Below are 9,379 nucleotides of genomic sequence, written 5' to 3' on the forward strand. Positions count from 1 at the left end.
GTCCCATAAAGTGGCTCTTTGATACACCTTACAGTATGGGCACTGCTTTTGTGTTGCATAGGCCAACAGCCTCCTGCTGCTATTGCCAGATACTATACAGTATTCGGAATGCACAAATAGTGTGCTTTTCCCAAATAAAAATACACTTATTTTAAGAATGATTTGTGTTTGGGAACCGAGAAAAATACATTGTGAAATAACAGCGCACAGATCAGGACTTGTAGGGTAGCGATCGAGGTTACATCGCTATCTCCGCATCTCCTCTCCTCTCCTCTGCTGTCTGTCTATCTGTCATGGATGCATACTTGGCTGCAGGTGTCTGCTGGAGCGGATATTTAGCTGAGTGGACAGTGCAGTCATCTGTGTTCTGGGAGGCTGCTGGGGTTCAAGACCCACTGTGGGAACCCTCTTTTGCAAAATGACACTTATTTGAGTACAAGACTACTCAATCTAGTACTCATCTTGTGAGGCCAGTCCCTCCAGTCTCTTTGCACCATCCTCCATCGCTGAGCTGTAGAAAATGCCAGGAGGTGGGAGGGGAGTTTTGTTCCAAAACAGCGTAAGTGACTTTTAAAAGGCAGAAATCTCAGCACTTGGCAAAGTAATTGTTGAGTCATTGGTATTGATCAATGGCCCTATTAAACCCCCCGCAGATGTATTATGGTCATTTTGTGCTATGGGCAGAGTTGGTAGTCATTAGAACTGCTTTTTGCAGTGTAAGAGTAATCTAATTACTTTTTCAAATAGTAACTCAATTATGATTACTGAAATTTAAATGGGCTAGTTACTAGTTACTAGTTACTTTAGGATGTGAAAACAGCGTGACAATAGCGGACAGAGGATTACCCGGCTTCTGATCCTCAGGCCTAGTCCAGGGACAGATGCCGCTTCCCTGCGCGGCAAAAATGCTCCACACTGCAGCTGCAGCCAGAGGCCCAGAGGCTAATGACCTTGAGTAATAAGCTAAAAGTATCCCATGCAGGCACAATAGATAGATCACATTTGACAGTATATATTGTCCCACACTATGTCACAGCAACACTAAAATGTGTGCATTAATAAGACAATCGAAGAAGACTTTTAAAAGTAACGCAAAAGTTACTTTACCTAGTAACTAATTATGAGGTAATTCTAATAATAATTAGTAATTACTTTTTAAGATAAGTAACTACAGTAGTAACTAAATAATTACACATTTTCAGTAACGTGCCCAACACTGTCTATAATGGGACAAAACATGTTTTACTTTAAAGTGTTATGTGGCTCCTGGGTTTGTGTCTGTTTCTTTGATTAAAAGATTCATCGAAATCGCCTATATGGTTTCACTGGAATTGTGTTGCTAGGGAACAGATTGCATGCAAACATATTTCCTGTCAGCTATTATTATTAGTAAACACTGCAAAAGGAAATTAACGTTGATCCATTTAGAATATTTATGTGGTCAAGTTGAAACTGTCTATAGTCGAGGGTACCACTTTATTTGGATATTCTGCCTACAGAGAGTCTCTAGAGAGTATTTCTAACATTTCAACAGCTTATTAGTTGACATTCAACAATTCAACTGTTTAACAAATCAAATGTCAACAGATTATCTAAAGAGTGAATGACAATTCATGAACTACATATTACACTAAGGTGTGTGGAAGGGCAAGCAAACTATCCGTTTGTTTGTTGTATCTCAATAAGCTGTTAAAACAACATCCACAGACAAACAGTTCAATTGCAATAATTGTTGCATGTCAACTAATAAGCTGTTGAGATGTTACAAATACTCTGTAGACCCTGTAGGCGGATTATCCCAATAAAGTATGATTATTATTATGAAATATCACATCAGCTTGCAGGGACTGATGGAGGGTTAACGTGGGCGCTGGAGAACCCAGAGGCAGAGAGCACATCTCCTGATTATGACCAAGCATATTGATTGCGGCTATCTGTGCAGCGGCGCGCCCATGCCCACCTCAAAACCAATCTATGGATTCCTCCCAAAGATCTTTGGTGGATCTCTTTCCTCCCCCATGAAAACAGGAGTCAGGGGGGGGAAGAGAGGCGTCCTATCATCCTCGGGGGCTTTGAAGTATTTTAGTGGAGTGCAGATACATGTATCACGACACAGAGTGCCTCTATTTTGTTGCCTAGTTACAAGATTTTTCGGTCTCCTTACTTTGGAGACGACTTCAATGCCAGAGCTTGCGGATGCATTCGCACGCACACACGCACGCACGCGCACGCACACGCACACACGCACACACACACACACACACACACACACACGCACACACACACACACACACACACACACACACACACACACGCACACACACACACACGCCTCCTGCATGATTGGTCATATAAGCGGAGTTATGCCTACATACACAGAGACACTCACGCATCATAACCATTGTAATGAGAGGATCACTGGATCTCTCTGCTGATCAACACATCAGTGGCCAAAGGCAAAAAGCAACAGACACGACACGGCTGACAGACAGACAGACGGCACTAGAGGCTGCTGCTGTAACTTCTGGCTCTTTCCAGCTGTCATCATATTCTTTTCACACTTCTCTCACTCTCTCTGTCTCGCTCCATCACACACTCTGTGACACGCATACCTACAGAGAGAGAGAGAGAGAGATTTGAAGGAGAAGAAATGCCAACTGCCACAGAATAACAACAGACCTGTGTAGCCTAGCAACAACTCAGAGACGGGCTTATTAGCTGGAAGAAGGAGAGAAAACTTTGGCCCGCCATGTCTCCGCCACTCACGCTCAAGCTCAAGTACACACGTGCGCGCACGCACGCACGCACGCGCACGCACACACACACACATGCGCGCACACACTCATGCACACACAGACCTTACACATTGCAAACCCCCTTTCCTTCAGATCCCTCCAAAATAAAAGCCTTGTTCCTGGCAATCCGACAAACCAAACTGTTCTATTTCTCTGTCTGCCAGGAGTGAAACATTTTAATTGTCCATTTGTTGGTGTGTTTTGAGTCTTGGATGCTCTGGCACCAGACGGCCAGACAAAGTATGCCAGCTCCCCCAACGTCACTTCATTGCTCCCTCTTAAAGGCAAAATCTCATATTTTGGATTTGATTAGTGAGACAGATAAGAGGTTTAAATCAATGCTAACAAGCGGGAAGGGAGGATGAGACAATGGAGTAGGGGGGGGGGGGGGCAGTCAAGCAGGTGGGCCTTTGGTTCTACCTCACTGGTCCTGGTCAGAGCCGTATAATAGAAGAGTTGTGACATCTCCATTCATTCCAGTGGACCAGGTTTTTTTTACCTCCCGAAAGTTCCCGGAAGTGGTTCTGGATTAAGCAGTGCTGTCGAGTTGCAGCAAAATGGACCGTTTGCGATGTACTTTGAAAGGGTCAGACGTTTAAAGAATCAAATTGTATATTATCAGCTTTATTTTATGCAAGCCCCCATCCTGGCTATTCATTGGCTACATGTCACACGTTGTGGACCACTCTCTTACTAGATTGCTCTGGTGCTGCTGTTTCCAAAGGGAAAGCCAATGGCTCAATATGATTCACAGCACTGGAAATCTTTGTGCCGATGCAGGATAAAAAGCTCTTTAGCCTTATCTGATTCTGTCAGACTCGCTCTCCCTTTTCTCTCTTTCTTGTAAAACTTTAATGGCAGAAATAGGTTATGGTCATCGCCGAGACACAGAACAAGAGTGTGTGTGTGTGTGTGTGTGTGTAGGTGTGTGTGTGTGTGTGTGTATGTGTGTATGTGTGTGTGTGCGTGCGTGCGTGCGTGCGTGTGCGTGCATGTGTGTGTGTGTGTGTGTGTGCGTGTGCGCATGCGCATGTGTGAGTGTGCGTGCGCGCGTGTGCGTGCATGTGTGTGTGTGTGAGAGAGAGAGGGGCGGGGAGAGAGAGAAAGAGGTATTACAGTAAAATGTGTCAGTGCCTGAGACAGTTCTTGTAACTTTTTCACATTCTCTATAAACATTTACTTGCATCTGTGCATTGGCCGTACTGCTGCCAAAAATAAAACTTTTATAATGTCTCTCTCCATCACCATCACATATTTCACAGCGCCCCCTCCCGCCCCCCCCCCCCCCCGCGCTCTCTTTCTGCCTCTCACCTCCTTGCATCTCATTTCTCGACTGACATCACAAGATCCTTATATTGCCACCCAGGGGGGATCTGCATTCAAGCTTCAGTAATTATCCTGCTGGATCGGAGGTGCTGAGGTCAAAGGGCAAACCTCCCACAGTGCAGTACGCCTTGCTGTCACCACCCAACATGGAAATAGCAAAGATAATGCTGGAACCCCACCGTTAAGTGGGCGGCAGATGAAAAGGGAAGAGTGGGGGAGGGATTGAAAGATAGAGAGAGATGTTAAAGTGTGGGATTGTTTTTGACATGAGGGAAGAATATATTGCAGCATCCACAAACTCTCTAGTCTCTCTAGTCGCTAGTCAATCTATTCCACAATCTTCGAGTGCTCCAGAGACTGTCTGTACTTCCGCCCATTAAAATTTGGACGGAGGATGTCATCTTCCAGAGATAAAACGCTTCAGACCGGACGGAAGTTCGATGCTATTCGACCAATCGACACATGTAAACATAAACAAGACAGGTATCTGGGAAATGGGTGGACATCCCGCCTTATTGACAGGATATCCTGCCTTAATTTTTTACCAAATTTGAGACCTCCAAAGTACAGACAGGTATGACGGCGGGAGGATTTGCAGACCCTTTTCACGGGGGCCATTTTGTGTCGAAAAGGCAGAATAAACACAGGTGCAAGTGTTTTGCTTGCACCTGTGTTTACCCTGCCTTTTCGACACAAAATGGCCCCCGTGAAAAGGGTCTGTTACGGGAGCCAACTCTTGAGAGACTACAAACTCCCCACTGAAACCATGTCTGAGGCTAAACTCCCAAAGCATGTCGTGTGTTCATGGAGGTGATAGTGGGAAAGCGGAGACAGAGAGAAAGTCTGGTGGTCAGGTTTCAGAAGACTGAGTTTACTCTTCCAAAGTGCCAACACAGGCTTTGCTCCAGTGAGCAAGCAGCCCTCTGTCCTCTGAGGAAAGTCCTCTTCTTCTTCTTCAGGGGTTTTGTACAGTGAGTTGAATATAAAAAGAACCCCACATAAAAGAGCGCATGGGCGATCTTCAGTGGCAGACAGTCATTCAGGTTAGGTGACTGTGTGCTGCTGTTGACTGAGCCATTTGCTTTCAGCAGGGCTATTAAAACCTCAAGAGGAATCGTGCAGCGCAGCTACTCACATGCCCCTATCGTGTGGCTGGATTTGACTCCAATGGTGCTTTTGAAAAGACATTTAAAAATATGAATACATGTACTGTATTATTATCAGGGTTGGGAGGGTTACTTTATTTAGTTACGCTGTATCTTTAAAATCCGCATGAAATTAACTCTCATTGTTTCCTAGAAAACACAGTATCTTTCAAGGTGATCCTCATGCTGCACTAGGCATACAGTAAATATACATTTCTAACCGATAACCTCATCTCATCACTTTTTTTAAGTTCCCCTCCCATCGAATAAAACTGCCTTCCTCTCCCTCTCTCATATTCCATTCGTTTAGACTTATGAATGATGCCTCACTGAAGTATGTCCTGCCCAAACATCCTGTTTCAATAGGAAATGCATCACATCAAGGAAGTAAAGATGCCATTTCATGGGGTCTTTATTAGTCTTGCAGTAGCCAGCCGTAGATACCATACATCTACAGGTTCGTCTGGAACACGGTTGAAAAGAGGTTAATGCCCACCCCCAAGACAAAGAAAAGAGTCGTGACAGACATACCGTATGAAGTGACCAACCACGGACGGCATACTGGACTTCCGTAACAGCCCAGCCAATCAGATTCCGCCTTACACTTCCTGATGGCGGAACCCGGAAATTTGACTTGTGATTCAGACCCTCCGTCCCTGGAAGCGTGCTGATGTAAGACACCCAAGAACACACATTAAGATTTTGCACGTCACACAGTGGAATTGCAAGAAAAACCCCAGAAACCTTGACTTGATGGCCCCTTCCCAATATATCACTACGGCAAAACCATGATAGAAACAACTCCTCCAACTGGATCAATAGGTTGTGATAATAGCCAGATAGTTTGGGCAAATCTGACAGCAGCTTGACAGACTGACTGGATACAATGTATTTAAATCAAATTAATAGCAATGTAATGGGAAGTCAAACTTGATGAGTGGCCGGACTTGGCAGCAATTGAACATCATCCCATCAGAAACAAGAAAATGAAGTCAGTAAATTTTATGTGTATAGCACTTCTCACAGAGAGGACTCACAAAGTGTTTCACAGGTTAATATACATACAGAAAATCAAAACAAGTTATTCATAGCATTCTGTTTAGTCTATTTTCACTCCTCTGACATTTTTTCAGTTCAAAACATCCTCTGTAGACATGAATAGCCCCCTCTACCCATTGACAACAAAACATGGCTGTTATTTGCCATGGGATGATCATCTTTTTACATTGATACATTTCTCTAGCATTAATGGGAAATGTGATCTTATAGGTGCCAGAAAAAAACAAAATAACCATGCATGCATCCCAATGACTCAACAATGAGGTGCTGAGATTTATGGCTCTCCAAAAATTAAGCTTACTCGTGTATATATGTGCAAGTTGAACCAGGAGGACTTTCTATCCTACTTATCCATTCATTCATCATTCCTCTCCCTCTCTCCCCTGCTCGTATCAGCTGTTCAGTATCAGCCAATGGTATCAGCTGATTATGGGCGTAACACTCTGGCTGCTAAACCAATCAGAGCCAGCCACATCTTCCTTCATTCATCCAATCACGCCTCAGCTGTCAACTTTAAAAACTGTTCTCCTCTCTTGTGTGTCTGCTGTCATTTCAGAGTGATTTTGCGATCCTCCTCCACCCCACCTCCAGTTCATCACTCAGACGCCCAGGTCTGAGATTTCCAGAAGCCCGCTCACCTTCTCATCCATCAAGAGACAAGAGAGGGATATCCTATTCTACTCTCGGCTTCACTACCCCCTTCCTATATTGATGGAGTCATGATGGAGTCTAAATTTCTATATGCACATGTAAAGAATTGTTCTTTAGGATAATTATGTAAATAAATCATTGTTAACCGAAGCGGTTAACAATGATTAACGAAGTTAAATCTCTCTGATTTAACTTCTTTTACAGCCTTTACAGTGATGGGAGGACGGTGCTAAGAACGACCAACCAGTGTTTCCCCACATGTTCTCAACCCCAAAAGGCAAATCACAAAAGCAGTATTATTATTAGAATATTTTGCAATGAGATTTAATTACTGACACCTCTTCTTCTAGACATTTCCGTGGGATCTCGGCTCTAATTAGCGACTCCTCTCTTTTGGTAAAATGACACTTTATTATGGTGTTTAAGTCAATTACATACCACGTTAAGCTGTGCCAGGGAATGTTAATGTCGGTCACCAATAGAGGTCGATAAAAACATATTAATTAATGCCACTAGCTCTAACGCTGCTGCGAGGTAGTGGCCACATGTCTCATGACTGTGCTCTCATTTATTTATGGTAATTATAACAAGGTATCACGGTTAATTTGACAATGATGTATTTATGATGAAAAATGCCACACGCAGCACCTTTCAAGTACAGCAGCAATCTATACAGTAGGCTGTACTGTAAGAGGACACCTTCTAAATTACTTAGTTGGAGCTTGTAAATAAATGCGCTCAACCGGTGATGATCATGATGAATTCTTCATGCGGCCCACCATGAAACATAATACACCCCCCCCCCCCCCCACACACACACACACACACACACACACACACACACGCACACACACACACACACACACACATGCATACACATACATACACACACACACACACACACAGGTGTAACCACCATATATGCAGGTAATGCAGTTGCACTGGGGCCCACACGCACGGCCCCCACACAAATAGATCATACAATAACATCAAACAGTTTGACATATATTTTACATCTAACTAGATGTAAAATATATGTCAAACTGTTTGATGTTATTGTATGATCTATTTGGTGAAGTGGCTGCTTAATGCTAAAGCTCAGTGGATGCATGTATACTGTAGTCAGGATCATAGATCTGGTGCTGTCGTGGAATCTCCAGGTTGCCGGGGGAAGATGGTAAATTAGGAGTCTAAAAACATAGGCTACTTTAACTCAGAAATAATGTTACAACACTAAGAAGAATGAGCTCAGTTGTTTATTCGCCTCCATGGTTATCTCCTGAGATTTTGTGCCAGCAGTATTTCTCAGGCTGTGCTGTGAGAAGTGACCATGACTGTTTCAGTCTTATCTTCTGCGCTCCTCCATCTCGCTGCTTTCCTAACATCAGTATCATTTTAAGAAGGAGCCATTGTCTGGACTGCTCCAAACAGCGAGCCCAGCTTGTCCTGACTATGTTGACCCTTAATAATAATAATAATTAATAACCCTATCCTGTCTTAGTGAAAACTATTCTATAAGAGGATATAAAATGTACAGAAAGTTGCGTCGCCACCGAGTTTTCATCTATTAATGCTGCTCCGACACCAGATGTTGTCAGTTTAGCAGGGCGGTCTGTTTTGCATTGTGTTGGGCAGGACCCACTTTGACCATCTTGCATTGGGGCCCAGCGTGGACTTGTTGTTACACCACTGCACACACATGTTCAACGAAGATGCCAAGGTATATAAACTTACCTGGCTGTTGGCAGGTATCTGCTCAGGGAGGGGTCTTCGTGCCCACCTTGGCAGCAGCAGAACACTGGCACCGACACCGGAGCCATCTGTAACTGTAACTGCAATGTGCAGAGCGCGGGGGCAAGTATTCGCACTATTAGAAGCGTTCACATGCACGCTGACTTGTCTGGTCCGTTTCGTGTTACGTGCGATGCGGAGCTATAGGGGGCGGTATAATGGAATTGTGTTCCCTTCCACTGCAAAGCAGTTTTCAGCGGGCCCCCCCTAGGGGATCAACAAAGTGCTATTGAATCAACAGGGCTATCAGAGAGTAAATTCTATCATATCAGCACTGACTGGAAGCTGCTGGACGAGTGCCAGCAATACATCACATGTGCACTTTTACTGAGCTGAGCGCATGCTTTCTGCTACAGTATAGTCTTGTTAAAAAGGAAAGGAAAGTTCAAAGTGTATTGACTGAGCTGAATTAACTTTGCAAAGACTTACAGATACATATCCACATGAATAATTAAAAGAGGAGAGATATGAACTTGTGCACTTGGACACCATGACACCATGTAGGCCAGGGCCATACTCAACTTTCTTTGCCCAAGGGCCGCTTTTGTAAAATGATCGGAGGCCAGGGGCCAGTTAATATTTTAGTTTAGTTTATTTGTTTAGCACAAATTT

This window comes from Poromitra crassiceps (genome assembly GCF_964638095.1).
Source record: "Poromitra crassiceps genome assembly, chromosome: 11".
In the NCBI taxonomy this organism is placed as follows: Eukaryota; Metazoa; Chordata; class Actinopteri; order Beryciformes; family Melamphaidae; genus Poromitra; species Poromitra crassiceps.